Here is an 18,743-nt window from a genome sequence, read left to right on the forward strand (position 1 = left end):
TCAGGAACTGGATAAGGTCAAATTCATTTGCGAAAAAATAAAACCGCTAGATAATTCCGAGTGCTTTAACATCCTTCAACCTTTTGCAATCCGTTTTAAAGATATAATCAAAGATTATTCTTCAATAACTCATTTAATAGACAGTAGAGTAAAACGTAGCGCATGGATCCCCGGAATAGGCTCCCTTATGAAGCAGATCTTCGGTACTCTGGACGAAGATGATGCTATCAAATACGATGCGGCTATAAAACATGTACAAAACAACCAAAAGAGATTAGCTTCATTAATGAAAGATCACATATTAGTCACTACATCTGTATTATCCGCTTATAATGAAACATTAAGTAAAATCAAGGTTAACGAAGATAATCTCAGTGCAGCTATCAACAAGCTCTCAGCCAAACTTATAAATATCTCTGATACTACCAATAGTCTATTAATAACTTCTGAAATAAATGAAATTTTCACCAATTTAGAATCATCTTTGCTTACCTTATCGTTTCAGATCGAAGACATAATCAATGCAATCTTATTTAGTAATGTTAATGTCATTCATCCGTCAGTAATAACTCCGCAACAACTTTATAGAGAGCTTGCCGATAACTACCGACACTTACCCAGTGATTTGGAACTTGCCGTAGACTTAGATATAAATTTGATTCATGTTATTTTAAATCTTAGTAATTTAGTTAGCTATTATGTTAGTAATAAGATAATGTTTGTACTACAAATGCCCCTAGTAGGTCCACGCCAGTTTTATTTGTATAATAATATACCGTTACCAACTCCTCATAACTTAACAACACCAGACTCATTCAGCGTTGTAATACCTAGCCATAAGTATATCCTTATAACAAAGGACAAACTACACTACAATAACTTGGATTCCCTCGAAAAGTGCAAACATACCAATAAGCAAAACTATATCTGTGAATCAGTGAATGTGTTCCCAACCAGTGAAAACCCCAATTGTGAAAGTGAACTATTATCTAAAGTAATAACAAAACTACCTAATCAGTGTCGAACGGAATTTATCCGTGGTAATTTGGACGTTTGGAAACCACTCCGGAATAATAAGTGGATATTTGTTCAGTCCACCTTAAGTAAATTGTCAATAGATTGTTCCAACTCCGAAACTTTAGAAACTAATATTATAGGAACCGGAATCATAGAAATCCCAACATCTTGTAAAGCTTATTGTAAAGATACCCAATTGATACCTAAGAATAATGTATTAAATATAACTTTACCTTCATCTAACTTAGACTTTAATTTGATTAATGACAGTTGTTGTAATATCCGTAAATTTAAAGAAATGGCCGATGGTGTACCCAACATCAAATTAAAAGATCTCGATCTGAATAAAGTAAATTTTGGAAAATACACTAATGATAAAATTTTAACCGAATTAAATAAAGTTATTCAAGAACCACATATCATTAAATACGGGGCACACTATTCATCGTTTATCCTATTCCTAATCATAATCGTAATAATTGTAATAGTCTATAAGTATAATAATTTTACTAAAATAAAAACAGGCAGCATTCACGAAGTCGAACAAATCGAACTCGCGATTAAATCTAAAGTAGAATCTGAATCCGAACAGAACCCGGGAACCTCATTCCCCAAAATTCGCAGGAATCTATAGATAAATTTACCTAAAACCATAAACTTAGGAGATTTAACCCCTAAGTTTATTCTTGATGGGGGGAGGTGTTACATCCCTCTGATGTACATAAAACCCCTGATGCCCAGAAAATCCTGCGGCATCAGCATTTTTGCCCGAGTTGGCTCGCCCGCTTCACGGGCTCGCCAGTTCTTCGCTACCACTCGTGCGTGACGGCTGCCTCTTTCAAATCCAATCATTGTATTTTATTTTAGCCAGAATAATTAGCCTTTTTTAAAAAGACTCTATCAAAGCCCGGCCTAACAGTACATTACACCTTTTAACAAAATCAATGCACGCGAAGTTACGAACTCTACATAATAAGGTGATTTTGTAACAAATACAAGATGGAATATCCCGCGATCTGTCAATGTAAAGATATCGGAATATAGTTGGAATTTAGATTCTTTCTACCTACCTACTATGCTTGTGTGTCGAACATTTGATATTCAAAAGGCTTTGCGAATAAACAATCGGCCATCAGCATCACAAAACTTGCTCGAAATTTCAATGATGACCTGAATGATCTTGATCTTGCCAAGATGTGTAGAAGCCACAAACAACAAGGACATTGCATCATCGTACTACGCATTTGAGTATCAAGTTATCGAATGCCTTTAATTTATTACTTAACGCACGATATGCCGCGAAAGTAGTACAATGTGTTTTTCTCCGCGTATCTCTGTGTTAATATTTTCTTTGACAAGAGCTCGTAGAAACAAAATAAACACGTCCTCAATTCCTTATGTTGATTGCGAAAACGATCAGCAATTATCATTATCGGAGTCGAACTATCACGGCTATAAATAACTGCTTAGGTACTTACATAAATCAGCGTTTAGTGTCTTTAATAATACCCTAGTAAGGAAAATTAAAATTAACATTCACAATAAGTATTCGAGACTCATTAGTCAGGCACCCTGGGTCTTTCATAAATATACCTAACAATTTTAACCATATTTATAGTGATAATCATAATTAACATATTGTAATAAGCATGTTATAATCAAAAACATTAAGTTGCTTAAATTTTATAAATAAATTAAAGGCGTTAGGTTAAGTTACATGCGTTTGACAGGGATAATTAAATCCAATATCTCAATATAGCCCCACCTCAGAATCTTTCATTTATGCAATAATTAATTCAGCTTCAATAAATAAATTGTCTTCTTACTCCAAGAGATGCTTGTATTCATTTCATAGAGGTCGGAGGCCAAGACTGTAATTGCACGAATCAATTGATTAGTATGGAAATTGATTGTACATATATCTTAGTTATTACAACGCGAAGTGCTAAATTTATCGCCTCGATTAGATTTGCTCAGTAATAAAGCTGATCGCCAGGTTAAATGTGAAGGGAACAAAGAATAACATTATTAATGAGCTCTAACAATTAATTTAACAGATTGTAAACATTCTTAGGCTGAGTTGCACCATACTTTAAATTTAATAAACGTCAAAAATCTGACAATCTTTTTACAAAAAGCACCAGTTATTGTTGTAGTTACGTTATAGTTAAAATTATGTTGGTGCAACTCAGCCCTTGTTTTTCTGATTACATTGTTACAAAATTTGCGTGTGTTAAATTGAGTAATTTAGGAAAATGCTATTGTAAAACTACATTATCAGTCATTATACTTATAAATTCAGTTGTTCAAAAAACTCTACCATCTATTCCGTACTTTAGTAACTTTAGAACCAAACGCGTATCTTGTACGACTCAAACCTTAAATTACGCTTCCTTAGTAGATGTCAAGTCGTTTAGAACCCGATATAATATTTCTCGGTACATTATACTTTATGGATCCGACGCTGCGACGGGGATTAGAGTCGTCCGTATCTATTATGTTACATTTAATGTCATAGAGTAATCCTATTAGAACCGTTATCTTTGGAAATCTGACCGTAAAATAGTTCAATACGAATTACACAGTACTTAGCTCAGTAGTAGCTGCTTACTGAGGCGGCCACAAAGCAAGCTCGAAGTAAATGTCACATGCATTCCAATATGGCAGGATTTGGAAGAGAATTATAATAATAACACGTAATTCTACTATGGGATTACATTAAAAAGAAAAGAACCGAATTAGTCACACGCATCTTTGATTAGCTGCATTTGGTGCAGGGTAAGTTTTTTTTAGATAAGGAAAAGTTGTGTCAAAATAGTAAAAAGCGGATTAAGGTCAGATATTTTGGGTGAAAGGAAATATGTTTTGTTTTTAATGTAAAATTATTTAATGTTTCGAAACCACCTATTTGGTTTATTACTTTTTTTTACGGATAAGTCAGAACTTCAAAAACATCTAAAGAATTAAGTTCCTACCTACTTTCCACTTGTGATAATATCATCTCACGTTAAATTGTTTAATTTGTTTTGCGGTATCTAATGTTGTTGTTTTTTGCTATTGTGCTCATTACTTAGAGCAATTTGAATTAAAAAACTGTATTTTTATTTTGAGGAGTTATCTTTAGTAATATTATCATTGTGGGTTGTGGATAATAGTAATATTTTTTCACAAGTCTAGCGTAGCTACTTTATAGCGTCTGTTAGGGATAAATCTCTCAACCGCGATGCTGTATAAAACAAGGCAGGCGCGTTGTATACACATTCCTTTCATCGGCTTTTCGTACTAGCACACTTCAGTAAACACACATGTCATCGAGCTTATTTCGCTCCTCGAGTGGTTTGAATTTATTTCAGCACAATGACAAATCGACATTGCGATTTTCGATTCCATCTATCGATTCGCGCACCACTAAATCTTGAATCGATATTGTTTTAAGGCATAGCGGGTTTAATTTAAAAGAACGAGTTAGGACTCTCACGATAATTCCGATGCGACCTAATTCTCATTTTAAAACGGCTCGTGAGTCACGGGTTTCCTGATCGGATGGTGCACTTAGCCGCGAACTCGGTTGGGTAACACGATGTTTATTGACTCTGTCGATACGTCCGCCGGTAATGAGATCACAAGAATGTCATGACGCCAAGCGCGTAGATTGATTCCATATGCGTAAACAAGCGAGAAATTTTAAAATTCCGAGGTTGAATTTTAAAACGCGAGAACGTGCGTTCCCGCAGTAACCATGGAGGATACAGCGAAAACACAATTTGCATGCATTTGATCATAAAATTACATATGAACGAGTGACCGGCCGGCGCCACATTTCTATGAACAATGAAATGGTATGGAAATGGCGCCAAACGGTGATCATAAGCTGCGCACGCGCGCCCCATAAAGCCGCACGTATTAACGTCCAGCCCATCGTTTACGACGCGCCGATTGTGTCACGTCCTTGCTTAATGACCGTGATTCTCTTTCTTTTATAGCACTAAACGTTTTAAATAATGCGCTCATGTCTGTATGTAAAAGGCAACTGTTACTGGCAGAGGTATCAACACATAGTCCACTGATAGCGCTGAAATTAGATTCTCAGATAGTTATTATGACGTAGGCATTCACTAAGAATGGATTTTCCAAAATTCACTCCGTACCCCTAATAGGGCGTGGGGGTCCGATGTTTAACACGAGTGAAGCCGCAGACAAAGGCTAGCTAGATATAAAACGTTTGTATGAATTTTTGCAAATGAAAATTCCTTGTAGGTACTTAGTTAAAAGCTGTCGGCCATTTATTTATTGCATTTTAGTCCATTAAATATTCATAGTTCAACAAATTATTAGCAATAAGGATTTTACTGTAAAGTAACAAATACATAAGTTAATACGGAAATTGATCATTTTGATGCATTTAATATTTACAGCGTAGATGAAGATAAATTCTAGAGTCAGAGTTTACTTGTTTGGATCTCAAATAACAACGAATTACACGATATTAATGTCAATATACGAATAATAATAAAATTATGTGCATAATCATGCGATGACAATAAATTGGCTACCAGGCGCCATTACTACAAACACCATCCATCTAATATTGAATAATTTTGCAGGAATTTTGAAATGTTGAATGTGTTCATTGAAATACTGGAAGCTGTAGGGTAATTCAAGTGCAATCTGTCATTTCAATCTATTCTATTTGTCATTTAGCTTGTTTAATCTGTGCTGAATAAAGTGCACAATATTTAAGCAGGATATGGTTGCACGCGGATTTTTAGAGAGTTAAATCTTTTGGCCAATAGAAAACGTCATAATAGTTATTATATGAACTGGGATTGGTCAATGACTTTTGAAATTAAAATCCGATGGCCTGAAAAAATCGGTTTTCCAACAAACGTCAGTTACGCGCAAGGAGGTTTAGCTATTTATCCATCGAAGTTAATAAGGGAGAAGACATAAGACTAATTTTATTATTTGCCTGCCGCGACCCGGTTTTTACGAACAATGACGATGACGAACGATGAACCAGTAACGAGGAGCACACTTAGCAATGCTTCCAGGTTGCGCCTCGGTATCAATTAAGTAACATTTTCCGTTAAGTTTACTTTATGGCCAACTAAAGGACTTTTGCCGTCTCCATGGACAAACTCGAAGTATGATAACTACAGTCATTGTCAAAATTTTGCACTGCCATTGCCGCTGGATACCATATATCGCTACTATATTCATAGATAATAGACTTTCAGTTAATCGTCAAAATTGACATTGTTTTTTAAATAACAACAAATGGTATGAATTTTTAAATGTGATATTTTTATAAAGGTAAGTCCCCAAAACAACATTTGATAGCCTATTTTCTTTCGTTGGCATCTAAGTTCCTGTTTTCTACATATATGTTACTACTACCTATTGGATAAGTAACTAAGAACTTTGTCGTTTATTCCATGTGAACAAAATCCCTAAAAGCCCATTTGTAATAATATTCTTACTAAACACTGCTGAAAAAGGACTAAACTTCTGAGCTATGAACGTATAATCCAGTAGCATTAAGTAGGTAGGTACGTATAGCGACGTTGGAACTTGATATAGAAGTTAGCTGTTTTATATTTTTTTTCACAGCAGAAATCTTTATCTTTGATCTTAATATCTGATCGTACGTATTGTCTTTTAAAATATTACATTTGCCTAAATAAAAATAACCGACCTGCTGCTAAATTATAATTATTTATAACCCTACTTACAATGCATAACAATCATAATTAGGTATAGGTATTATAACCCTACTTAACAATGCATAACAATCATAAGATAGTTTGGCGTATAAGTAGGTAGGTAGGTACTATCTAGGCCGAAGGTGGAAGCGATCGACCCGGAAATATTCTCAACCATCTCAACTATCATAATATGTATTTAGAACAGTCCCTCCTTACCAATGATATTATAGATAATACCATTGCTCCTTACCATCAATGCAATCGAGCAGACAAAGGACATTGATAAAAATCGCCCTAAGATTTTCAAAGACTTAGTATGTACCATAATTTTATGTATATTTTATTTATTTACTTGCAACTTCTTGCAAGTGTCCAAACCTATCGGACAAGTTGCAGTTCGAAAAAATATTTTAAAAGTATTTAAACGAAATCAAAGTCACCGACATATTGACAGAGCAGAGACAGAGATGCGCTTTTTTAATTCGATTTAAGTAAATAATGGTATGATCGATTAGACTAGAGTCTAATCATTAGACCTTTAGACGGGCGCAGATCCGCCGCGCCCGCAGCGCTTCAGTGGATTATTGCATTTTATGTATATTTAATCACATTTATTTACCTACATTTACATATTTACTCTTTTCTTTAAGTGTAGACACTGTTTATGTATAAGTCCACTATTGCATGCCGTGGCAACCTATAATTAAGGCAGCACTTAGATTAAGTTAAATACGTTGTAAATATTGATTGTCTTCCAGTGTATGTCTTGTTGGTTGTCCTATTAAATAAATAAAATAAATATTTATAGCAACACAATGTTTAAAAATAAAATTTTTCAAAAACGATCAATTTAATCGATTATGTCTATTCTAAATGGACATCCCTATTTGTTAGTCAAATTGTCATTCACTCGCATCACCTTTTCTCTCTCACTCACTCTTGCTGTGTTGCTGTCAGTGTTTCCACATTGAGGGGAAATTCCCCTTTTGAGGGGAAATTAGGGTCAAGAGGGGAAAGAAAAGGGGAAAGACTATAAAAGGGGAAATTGCGGGAAATCGTAGATAAATCCTTTCGGAAGTAATGAGGGTTTTCGCGTATGATAAATGATGGCTCTAGCTGCTACGATTGGTGAATTTTGACAGTATCTATCAATGCTATGCCAAAAATATCCAATCATGCAGCACTCGGACGGACCTCACAAGTCACGCCTGCGTATTGCCATCTAGCGGATTTTTCATACACGAAATCTTTTATTATTTATGGACTCTACCGTGGACTAGTGTGTTACCGTATGAAAGGAACTGCGACAAGCGACAACACGAGCAGGTGGCGTATACTTACCCTTATTTCAATTCTGTTTGAGGCCTAAAATATTATTCTGTGCAAAAATGTATGCGCTGACAGCGTAAACTAATTTGGAATAAAAAATGAGTACACAACTCCAAGTTTTTATTATATTTCTGGTCAGTCTGTAAATAAAACACAAATCGTTTAGTTATATTTTATTCATGCTAAGTCAAATTTTTTTAGATTCGCTTGCACTTGCATTAGACTGTACAAACTTGAGGTGTGGTATTTCTAACTGATTTTTCATTAGTTGTACAGAAGTTGTTCCCGTTCTTTTCAAGCCAGATTTTACACAGAGGATTGATGCAACCGTTTCATTATCGAGCCTATTGCGTTTATCTGTTTTGATATTTTTTAGATCACTAAATAATCGTTCAACAGCAGCATTCGAAAAAGGCAACGACATGAAATAGTTCACTAAAATTGGCAGTTGAACGAATTTACATCTGCTGTCAACATTTTTTTTTTCAAAAATTTTTTTCCAATAGCTTACCGTATCTATGGAATCATTACAATCCATATCGGACAGGAGACTTTGATTTCTCCATTCCTTGTCCAGCTCTGTTAAATCTACAGCAATGTGCGATGGAATGTATTTTTTCGCGATTTTGTACAATGATGTAGGGTGCAAATCAATGGCATTTTTCGGGTTTAAAAAAGACGAATCATTGTGCACATCTTCAAATACAAATCGTTTCTTGATTTGTACGATCGCTTCAATATAAAACAATTTTGCTGACTGAAAAATTTTCTGAATTTCACTCTCTTCTTTCTTTTCGATCTCTGTTAATAAACAGGTCGCATCTACACCTAAATAAATATGTTTTAATTCAAGATGTTCTTCTGTCTGATGAGGATTGATTTGGTTAGCAGGGATTTGCTTAACATAATTTCTGTTCATGAAATTTAATGCCAATGTTTTGATTAACTCCTCAGTTTGAGTCTTCAATTCTGAGAACTTAGGATAATCAGCTTGAAACATGCAATTAAAATCATTAAAAATTCCAAGAGCGTAGTCTACAAAATGCATTTGGCTCTTTATCAAAGGGTTCTCCAAGGTTTGGAGAGTGTGACAGTTTGCATGTGTTGGATCTTCGTAGTTTAATATTCTCCAGTAACTCTTCAATGGCTCCCACTGTTCTAAAATTCTTCGCACGCATGCTTGAAGTGACAACCACCTGGTTTGACAAGCTCTCAAAATCTTGTGAGGTTTGACTTCATGGAAGCTTTGAAATTCTTTGAAAGCAGCAGAATTTTTAGGACTCCTCCCAAAATGATTGTATACATTGCGGCACAAATCTTCTAAAGAGTTGCTTAACTTAGTGCATGCCTTACTTGCCACCAGATGTATCATATGGCAAGAGCATTTTGACACGAATACTTGAGGATAATTTAGTTTGATTAGTTGAGACACAGAGTTATGCTGTCCCATCATGACTGCAGTTGTATCAGAACAAAAGCCTATCCAGTTTTGCAGAGGTACATTATTTTCTTTTAGCGTGTTAATCATTTGTGTGTACAAACCCACAGCGGTCCCGTCAGGGCAATCTAATACGTCGATCACATCTACTTTTGTTATAAAATTATGGCAGTAGCTGACTAGTATCGCTAGTTGCTTTGTGACGCTTACATCAGTTGTTTCGTCAATATAAACGGAAAACAAATGATTGTTCAGTTCATTAATAAGTTTATTATTAAAAAATGGGCGCAATCCATTCCTAATGACATTAGTGGCTTTTTGTTTCGCTAAAGAGATTTGCGATGTGATTGCCTTCTCTGGTAAAGATTTAATCAATTCAATTAAAGGTTCAATTGATGAAATAGGAAGATTGTTTTCGACGATATAAGAACAAATGGCAGCTTCGGTATTTTTCAGCTTTGTATTTTCTGTAACGAATGTTGTAATACTAGGTTGATTAATATTACTCTGTAGCCACGCCTCCATATTTTTTTTATGAGCTTTTCCATCACCATGCTTTTTAAGCTCTGATTTTCCCGCCTTCATAACCACATTGCACACCTTACAAATTGCATTATCATCCTTATTCCCATTTAATAACCATGCTTTGAACTCAGGTTGCTTAAGCCAATCATGCTGAAACTTCTTCTTAAATATCTTTTTCCTACCTTTTGCCATAGATTTTGAACTACCAATCTGCTTGAACTGCTTTTTTTCATTTTCAGTATTGTATCCCTCTTCTTCGTCTTCAGTACAGTTATCAACCTACAAAATACAAGAAGGTAATGAGCAAATTTTAGAAAACTCATTTATAAAGGTGATTTATTACAGAATATGGAAAAATATGAATATTTTAAAAATCTCGGCGATTGTCCGGCGAGGCGATCCTATAATTTAAGTATATAATAACCCAAGCAAAAGTAACTTGATTATATTAAGTAACATGACAATTACCGATTTTTCATTTTCGATTTCCATTACTGACGAAGTTTGAGGATCTAATTGTTCTTTCTGATCCTCGACATAACTAATGGACTGAAAACTCGTTCCGGGTTGAAGTTCATAAGAGCATGTACTAGTGCCGGGTCTTTCGGATGAGCTCAGAGGAATCTTTTCTTCATTCTGAAAAATTATTGATAGGTTTAGCAATCGCCATTCACTCAAATTTAAATTCCTGTAGCAATGTCAGGCAAAAATGTATTTAAAATTTTTCCCCGACTCAAATCAAAAAACCAGTTGGCAACATTCTTAGCACTTCAATCTTATCTTAACAATGATCGAAGGAATTAAACTTTTTTAATTAAAAAAATTTTTAACTCACCTGGAGCCTAATTCTCGGCCCGTGATATTTCTTAAATTGCGATATATATCGCATGAAAACAGTTTTTTTTGTATGGAGTTTCATTCGATATCCGCCATGTTTTTTAATATCGAAAATCCGAGAATAAGGCTCCTGTGGGGTGAATGGTAGTACAAATCTTTGCCTACCAATCAGCTTGGACATAAAAAAACAGTTTTTTCATAACATAACCTAGATATTTTTCATAACATTCTAACCTAGATTTTCATTGTGCACTAAATTATATACTGATTAATATAAAAATGGAAGCACAAACTTACCGATTTTTTAGCAGCAGTATTTATTAGCCACCGATCCATTTCTTTTCACATTAAACAACCGTCGCAATAAATATTTCTAGCTGTGATTATTTATTTGAATGGATCACCGTACCAACCACCATAGAACAAGTAGTACCAACAGTAAGGAAATTGATAGCTAGTGATGTGCAGCTATATCAAAATAATAGTAGTAATCTGCAAAGTCGACTGTCGATGATTTTGTTGACGAATTTTGTGTAAATAATAATATTAATACAATAGACTATAGAAGAAGAACGATAAATAAACTATAAATTTTAGGTGTGGCGTGTGGTGTCAAAACTACAGCAAAATAATTTTTGAGGGGAAAAAAGTCCGTAGAAGGGGAAATCTGAATTGCCGTGTGGGGAAAGGAAATCGTTCTAGTGGAAACACTGGTTGCTGTCTTGCTTGATCCTTCTTTGTGATTCGTTTGTGTTTTAGCTTTTATTTTCGGAACTTTATTAACTACAAACTTGGCTATTCAAACGGACTCTGATTGATTGCAATAACGACATACTCAGCCTGGGATTTACTGTTTTTGTGTGGCTCGGCCAAGGCTCGGCTGGTGGTTCTATGGTGTTAGAAAATGAGCAACTTAATTATACACAACAATGGGCAGCACCTCGATCGGTAAGTACCTACCTACATTTTGCTCTGCAATCTTATGAATAAGTACTAGCCTTGCCAAACTTCTGAATTGCCATTCTCATGGCGGGTTGTCTTGAAATGAATGTTCCGCTATTATCTGTGGTTCAACCCTGGACAGTGTGGACAGCCAGGCCCGATTCGATTGTAAGAAACTAGTCGATGGTACAGCGCAATGGAGGCATGAGCGAAACAACAATTATGTTGACAATCCAGCTGGTTTTGGTGTAAATCTAAGGAATTATTTACTTTGACACTATCTCCCTGCTCTCAATGAAAGCTTGTTTTGTTTTGTTTTTTGGAACTAAGACTACTAGATTATTATTTTTTGTAACTAAGTTTGTAACACGTCATAATTAATTATTATAACAACAATGCTTATTTACTAAAGCTGTTTAACCCTACCCTCTGACCCAAAATTCTACTAACAGCACATAATATTGAATTATCATTTTTTTTATGGTTTGCGGCTCAATTTATTCAACGCACAGGAGTATGTGTGGCATGGCATGCAATGAATCTATTTATTTTTACAGGTTACAGCTCATGATCTTATATGCACAACATGATGGACCCAAGCCCAAGATACAACACAAATGCATCTACTTCAAATCTTAGCAGAAAATGTGTGCTTTGCAGTAGAACACTAGAGCCTAGAACACGTTCACATCAGCTCATGTCCCTGAGAACTAACACTCAACATCATATTAACATCAGGAACATAATTGTGGAACGACTAACTCCATTAGAGGTAATGCACGCTAAAGTCCTTATTTAATAAAATGTTATTGGCTATACAATCAGTCTAATTCTTGTAAAGTTATTGGTTTCTGTAAATTAATACTAAAATAAAATAATTTAAGTGCGGGACATTAAAAAACTGATAATTTTTTTAAACTTATTTCTAATTATTATTATTTTTAAACAGGTTACTGCAAATGACTACATCTGTGGGGCTTGTCACTCATTATTGCAAAGAGATACCACACCTACTTCACAAGACTCTCCAGATATGCCAACCGGTGCCCCGGTAGGTCACCAACAAGTTTGTGTTGGATGTGGTTGTTCATTATTGCGAACTTGAAGTCATTGTTTGGATACAGAGAATAATCAAGATATATTAAACATTGTTCGAAATTGGATTCAACCCAGAGAGGTAAGAGCCCTGCCAGTTTTATAATACATAAAAATAATTATGCCGGTTTATTATAATAATAAAAAAGGTTTTTTCCGAATCAGCCTTCCCATCCTTCAACTCCTTCCATTGCTTTCAATCTGCCACTACTCTCATCCATACAGGTTATACAGGGTGGAAACTATAAGTGATCTCACTCGATTATTTCTAAACTACACAAGATATCGAAAAACTGGTTACTCATCCTGAAAGTGCTTCACGAGCTCTTTCTAACGGTATCAGTAAATAGTTACAGAATTAACTGGATCTATCCGAAAATTCAATGTTTTCAGCCTCCATACTAAATGTATGCCAGCCACACAATATTAAAAGTGTTATAGATCACTTATCGTTTCCACCCTGTATAATACAAATAGACTTATATTATTAAAATATTGCAATATTATTACTTACATAATATTAAACATAATTTTTACTATTATAAAGCCAGTTAAAAATTCCCTGAGCCAAATAAACTCAGTAAAGTTTTATTTATACTTCCTGCATAACAACAGACTACTCTTTTAAACTACCACTATTCTCACTCTCAATCCTCGTTCCTCATTCATCCCTTTCGTTTCCTCCATAGACCAATCATTCCTCATCATTCAGCGTTCAAATCATAAATTATCTTTCATCACTCATCTTACTATTCCGTTACACACAAAAGTCGTTAATCCTATATAAATATTGCTCTTCTTATTGTTGAACTGTGAATCTGATGTTTTATTTTATTTTCAGATTCGTCCTTCAGATCTTCTTTGCCATAGATACTATCAGAGAGCACGAATTACTACAGTTGGTGCTTATTTAATGAAGCTGAGGACCGGTGATTCAGATGACAGAATAGCTACATTACTTGGCATTTCAAGGAGTACTCTTACAAAATATGTAATGAAAGCACGCAGTATGATGGAGGAACATTTCGTACCAGCACATTTAGGGTTACAACATATTAGTAGAGAGGAAGTAGCCCAAAGAAACCTTTATGTTCCAGTCTCTTTTCGGGAAGCCAGGAAACGATTTACCACAAAGAAAGGCTATTGTCATCATGGATGGTACATACATACATTTATGTGCAAAAAAGTAGCAATCAGGCCCGCCGCTAGCTGTTTCGTCGCCCGCGTGCAAAACCGATTATGCCGCCCTACGATTACCTACTTAATGAGTTTTGTCAAAAAAAGGCTAATTTAATTGATGTTTTCTCATTTTTCATGCTATGACATATTTTCTTAAACTTAATAGTCCAATCAATTGGTATTTTTTTCCTGCAAAAGGTGGAAAGTAAAATGTTTTAATTTGTATTAAGTATATTTTTATGTATGGGCTAGTTATGAAAAAAGTATGTTTTCGAACTCGAGAGGTCAGAGCGTTAGTCACCATCTTGAGTTAAAGGGCCGAACATTAATTATTTTTTACATTTAACGCTTCAATAGTTGACTATATGAGGAAAATGTCTTTGAGAAGTATAAAGACGATAAAATTTCAATTGTTTAAGTATTTTTATTTATTCTGTACGTCGCGTTGATAAAAAGTTATACAAGGTTGAAAATTTTCATTTGCACAAAAATCATTGTAGTAGCCTCCCCATCCCTCTTGGGTAGAGGGACGGTGCACACGAGTGTGCGATAGCAGGGAGGGTTAGTGGTGGACGTTTCGTGTGCTACTCCCGCTCTGACCGCACTGGAGCAATGAAGGGCGCGGGAGCGACCCGCTCAATTTCCTCTCCCTTACCCAGATGGGCGCTTACCCGCTTTGATCGGGAGATGGCCAAGGAGGCTGCATTCGTATGCGATAGTCACGGACGGTGATATGGCGGCCAACCAATTAAGAAAATCGTTAATTGAGGTGTGTGATGTTAACATGCCTCGATAACGCTACCGCACACCTTGTCGTGCTGTCTACTGGTGGTCGGCTAAACTAGCTGAGCTGCGTTCACTCGTAGCTGGCGTAAACGTTCACTAGACCCGTCATATGGCTTGCCTTTATGAAATCGGAGCCGCCAAAGACCGAGCGAGGGCAGAAATGCTCGCAAGTTTGGACGACGATACTAACTGTGGGAGATTTTATGCTAGAAACCAACTACAGCCTATTGGTCCTCCACTGACTAAAGAGCAGGCTCTGCTAGACAAGGTTTTGCGAGCGCTCTTCCCGAACCAGTTTGCCTTTTTCGCTCTACCATCCATGATAGATTCCCGCAGTGTCAACTCAGCTGTGGAGGGAGCCCCTCTTTGCCTGCCTAGGCCGGATAACTATGCCTGCTGCGCAAGGAAGGCCGTCCAGGTAACTCAACATCGGATATGACTGGGTACAAAGCGGCGCCCTCCTCCCGGGCGTAGATGTTATCAGTTATGCAGGTGACACTCGTCACAGCCTGAGGGATTGTATGGACGCGGCCAATTTGGCGACCACTGCCAGTACTTAAATTGCCTGCGCGCGTCTGGAGACTGGAGTGTTTCTCCTAACGCCCATATTATTTTACCGTGGATGGAGTCAGGATAGAAGTTAAGGTTCAGAGCAATTGTCTGGGCCTGATAGTCGGATAGCCGGTGTCAGTTTGACCCTCATTTTGCCATACTGTCATAGCGCCTGCTTAGGGCCGCGGATGCTTTATCGTGGGGGGGTTCGAGAGCCAAATGGCGGCTCCTTTACGCCAGCATTTTGAAAAGCATTGCGCTTTACGGGGCTCTCATATGGGTTGACATTCTCGACAGAAGTCGAGAGGCCCGCTCGAGAAAAGAGGTGGTCCGCCGCGTGGCTCGGAGGACGAGGCGCACGATACCCTCGCAGTGTGTGCGGCGTGGGCTCGAGGCGCTGGGCCGGGACCTCGTGCTGGCTAGCATAGTCAAAGCAATGCTGGACAGTAATGAGGCCTGGGCGGCCATAGCCTCCTTCTGCAAAAACGTCATGTTGCAAAATGAGTCCTCGGAGCGAGAGCACGAGGACGAACCAAACGCGCCCTCACTCCGTCGGCGGCGGAGGGGTCAGAGGAGGGGACAATATGATCGCTTCCTGATTCCCCTCCACGATGATGGTCAGCGGCTGATAGTGTGGGGGTGCCCCCGCCTGCATTGCACACACCATCTCTTCCGTCAGACGGGAACAGCTGCGTGATCCCAGCTGTTCTAAGCGCCCTGAGCTTCTCTTCTCGGAAGCTCTGAGCGCCCGATTTGCCGCCCCCCTGGGCGTGCCGCCCGCGTGCGGTGCACGCATTGCACGCCCGCTTGCGGCGGCCCTGGTAGCAATTATGCATACCAAAAAAAAAACTTATTCCTTATACAAATATCGGAATCTCGTTAAACCATTTATGGTACTTTGTTGTGATGGCGACATCATTGATGTATTGGGCCCATATTTAATAGAAAATGTAGAACATGACCATTAATAAATAATAAGTACCTACATACGTATTTTCATTTATACCTACATAACTGCCTACTTACCCTTGGGTCGGAATAAAGATATTTTTGGATTTAAATGTAAGTAAAAGATATTAACTTCTTTTTAAAAAATGTTTGGCTTTTCCGTAGGCATTCCTATTTTTCCAATACGCAAAGTTCTATTTGCTGCTATTCATACGGTTTGACAAAGGGGTTCTTTATCGATCTACGATTTAAAGTGTAATTAAGACGTCTCTCCTACATTATCTATACCTACTTATAATAAATCTGTAGAGAGGTCAATTCTGTACATGAAATATAATTTTCAAAATAACTATCAGGGGGTGATACTGATGCCAAAAATGCAATCAGTAAAATTTTTGTCTGTCTGTCTGTCCGTCTGTATGTTCCTTATAGAAACAAAAACTACTCGACGGATTTTAACGAAACTTGGTACAATTATTCTTCATACTCCTGGGCAGGTTATAGTATACTTAGGAATTCTCACGGGAACAGGAATTAGCGGGAAAATCCTTTTGTATGAAAAATCTAAACCGCTTAAGTTAGACGCTTTAAATTTCGCACGTAGGTACTTTAGTAAACTAATTCCCACGGGAACGGGAATTCGCATTATTATACATATAATTCTTGACAATAAATAGTTTTATTAGCAACTAGCGGCCGCCCGCGACTTCGTACGCGTGGATCCCGTTTTACCCCCTTCATCTATCTTACGCGGTTTAGATTTTTTCGTTCAAATGTTTTTTCCCGTTCACGTGGGAATTTTGCAATATCCTGTTGTAACTAAGCTTTAAGTTTATTAAGATACCTACATGTCAAATTTCAAGCGTCTAACTAAAGCGGTTTAGATTTTTCATACAAAGGGATTTTCCCACGAATTCCAGTTCCCGTGGGAATTAGTTTACTAAAGTACCTACGTGCGAAATTTAAAGCGTCTAACTTAAGCGGTTTAGATTTTTCATACAAAAGGATTTTCCCGCTAATTCCTGTTCCCGTGGGAATTCCTAAGTATACTATAACCTGCCCAGGAGTATGAAGAATAATTGTACCAAGTTTCGTTAAAATCCGTCGAGTAGTTTTTGTTTCTATAAGGAACATACAGACAGACAGACAGACAAAAATTTTACTGATTGCATTTTTGGCATCAGTATCACCCCCTGATAGTTATTTTGAAAATATATTTCATGTACAGAGTTGACCTCTCTACAGATTTATTATAAGTACCTATAGAAGATAGAAAATGGAAATGTACTTCTGTTATGCTAATAACCTCAAAATCTGAAGCATTTTTCCTATTGTAACGAATCTCCCGCTTATCCGTGCTTTAAGTATCTACACTAATATTATAAAGAGGAAAACTTTGTTTGTTTGGTTGTAATGAATAGACTCAAAAACTATTGGACCGTTTTTATTAAATTCTTTCACCATTCGAAAGCTACATTATCCACGAGTAACAGGCTAAATTTTATTTTGGAAAATAATAGGGTTCCGTAAAATATGTAGGTACCTAATGTAGGCCACGCGCGCGAAGCCGCGAGCGAAAAGCTAGTGGAGTATAAGGTGACAATCGTTAAGTAATTTCACATATAAAAATCATTATTTCATTGCTTGGGGGTCTTGGGGCGAACGATGTATGGACGCAGAACAATATCCTTTATTTTCAAATTTAAGCAAAAAGCATTCTGTGGTTATAAAATACCTATGCTTATTTGCACCTAGTTTATCAATCACCATGTTAATTCCATGCTTTCTATCCAGTCGACTGCTCTAACGACAAGGGTGGGCAGTCGTTGAGATGACAGCGCGAAAATCGTCGGCATCCACTAATTATGACCCTTATGTACCACTATATTGACAAAGTTCTCCGTCTTCGTACGCGATATTGGAAATTTGGCATCTACCATCGGCTGATCTGACATTAGGCGTAGTCTGGCTTTGATATTCAATTTTCAACTGTATTACCTTGACAATCAGTTCAAAATTGATTACTAGAAAATTATTTGACAGACGATTTCTACTCTCGACAAATGCATTTGAATTAGCCCACTGGTTACTCAATTTAGTTACGGAATGTGCGAGTGTCTATTTGTAAATCATTCTTAAATCAACGTCTTGGTCTTGCGCAATTATGTTTGTGAATAAAATAAAATATACTATAAATATTAAAGGCTCTAACATTTCTCTACCTAATCGAGATACTGAGAAAAGAAAGAACTGCTAAGTACATTTTATATGTGACTTTTTCGTGTTCCCTGTTAACATAATCTTAAAGTATAACTATGTTGTTATGCGAAATAGTAAACCAGAATAACAGTTCTCCTTAAAGGCCCCAGACTCGATTGATACCTGTTGCG

General features: G+C 36.8%; 1 protein-coding gene and 2 long non-coding RNA genes across 4 annotated transcripts in view; 1 reads left to right on the plus strand and 2 right to left on the minus strand.

The window, feature by feature from the left end:
* LOC135075147 (dorsal-ventral patterning protein Sog) overlaps window positions 1–18,743 on the minus strand; it is a 110,966-nt gene that overhangs the window by 30,503 nt on the left and 61,720 nt on the right. The gene's annotated exons all lie outside the window — the stretch shown is intronic.
* Window positions 9,635–11,562, minus strand: LOC135075152 (uncharacterized). 2 transcript variants are annotated; one of them, XR_010257975.1, is made up of 4 exons: window positions 11,149–11,562; window positions 10,483–10,650; window positions 10,197–10,293; window positions 9,635–9,956 (listed from the first exon to the last, which is right to left on the minus strand). It is a non-coding gene; the product is annotated as an uncharacterized LOC135075152 (long non-coding RNA). The 2 variants fall into 2 exon arrangements; XR_010257974.1 differs by having other exon boundaries at window positions 9,635–10,293.
* On the plus strand, window positions 11,564–16,365 carry LOC135075151 (uncharacterized). The gene is made up of 4 exons (XR_010257973.1): window positions 11,564–11,799; window positions 12,351–12,565; window positions 12,743–12,970; window positions 13,730–16,365. It is a non-coding gene; the product is annotated as an uncharacterized LOC135075151 (long non-coding RNA).

Source organism: Ostrinia nubilalis, chromosome 10 (genome assembly GCF_963855985.1).
Source record: "Ostrinia nubilalis chromosome 10, ilOstNubi1.1, whole genome shotgun sequence".
NCBI classification, from domain to species: Eukaryota; Metazoa; Arthropoda; class Insecta; order Lepidoptera; family Crambidae; genus Ostrinia; species Ostrinia nubilalis.